This window comes from Glycine soja, chromosome 10 (genome assembly GCF_004193775.1).
Source record: "Glycine soja cultivar W05 chromosome 10, ASM419377v2, whole genome shotgun sequence".
Taxonomy (NCBI): Eukaryota; Viridiplantae; Streptophyta; class Magnoliopsida; order Fabales; family Fabaceae; genus Glycine; species Glycine soja.
This window is the reverse complement of record NC_041011.1, coordinates 7,118,320-7,119,930: the sequence shown is the minus strand read 5'-3', so window position 1 is coordinate 7,119,930 and position 1,611 is coordinate 7,118,320.

Below are 1,611 nucleotides of genomic sequence, written 5' to 3'. Positions count from 1 at the left end.
TATATTTTGAGTGCAGGGGTTGCTCGCCCAGGCGAGCTAACCTGCTACTTTTTTTTTTTTGAGGGGAACATTAACCATGTCCCCTCCTTTTTCATGGGTTAGCGTTTCGCCTAACTTGAACTTACTTAAGTTAGAATTAGGCGTCGATTACTTATTTTAAAAAAACAATAGTAAAAGAAACTGTGAACACAAAGGATATTGGGCTGCCTTGCAGCGACGTTCTCTGCTTGTTTAGCGCCGGGAAGGGGCAACGATCGGTCGGTCGTGACCCTAGCCCCACTTGCATCCGTCCCTATGTACCTGCAAGTAAGAGCCAAACGATATGCGACCAATCGTGAGCGGTCATCGTCTTACCTTGGTTGACTTCTGCCATTGACTTGCCTTGACTTCTGACCGTGGCCTGAGACGATTCTGCTCCTTGCTACCACAAGATATGCATGTGCATGTGCATGTATGAATGTTTTGAATGCGATGATTTTATTTTAGTGAAGGCTGGTTAGGTTCAATTTTAAATAAGCGTTTGGGGCACCCCATACACCGAGCGAAGAGGGCTCAAGTTATAATAAATCTAGAACATAAAGTTTGAAACACCAAAGGGGGACTAAAACCTCACCCATCTTTTCTTTTCAAAGAAACGAGACAAATACAGTGAATGGGAATCCCTAGAGGAAACCAAAAGGAACGAGAAAAACTCAGAAATAAAAACGTGCAACGGTCCTCTCGATTGCCCCAGACTTCAAGCGTAATATCGTTTAACTACATCGGAGTTCACGGGCGAAGGCAATTCCTCGCCATCCATGTGGGTGAGTATCAGAGCACCCCCAGAAAAAGCTCTTTTCACTATGAAAGGTCCTTCATAATTCGGGGCCCACTTGCCTCGATTATCTTTAACAGCGTGAGACATTTTCTTCAGCACGAGGTCCCCTTCGTCGAACTTGCGCGGGCGTACCTTCTTGTCGAATGCGTTTTTTATCCTTTGTTGATACAAACGCCCATGGCTCATGGCGGCCAAACGCTTACCTTCAATAAGGTTAAGTTGGTCGTAGCGCGCTTGAGCCCACTCTGACTCTTCTAGGCCTGACTCCGCCATTATCCTCTGAGAAGGAACCTCTACCTCAAATGGGAGCACTGCTTCCATCCCATAAACCAAGGAATACGGCGTTGCCCCAGTAGAAGTTCGCACCGAGGTTCTATATCTGTGCAGGGCGAAAGGCAACATCTCATGCCAATCTTTGTATGACACTGTCATCTTTTGAACAATCTTCTTGATATTCTTATTCGCAGCCTCTACAGCCCCATTCATCTTTGGCCGATAAGGGGTAGAGTTATGATGCTGGATCTTGAAGTCTTCGCACATCTCCTGCATCATCTTATTGTTCAGATTGGTGCCATTGTCAGTAATGATCTTCTTGGGGAGTCCGTATCGACAAATCAACTCCTTCTTTATGAATCTAACTACCATATTCCTTGTGACATTAGTATAAGAAGCCACTTCGACCCATTTGGTGAAGTAATCTATCGCCACAAGAATGAAGCGATGACCATTCGACGCCTTGGGTTCGATGGCCCCAATGACATCTATTCCCCACATAGAAAAGGCCAAGGGGCGGA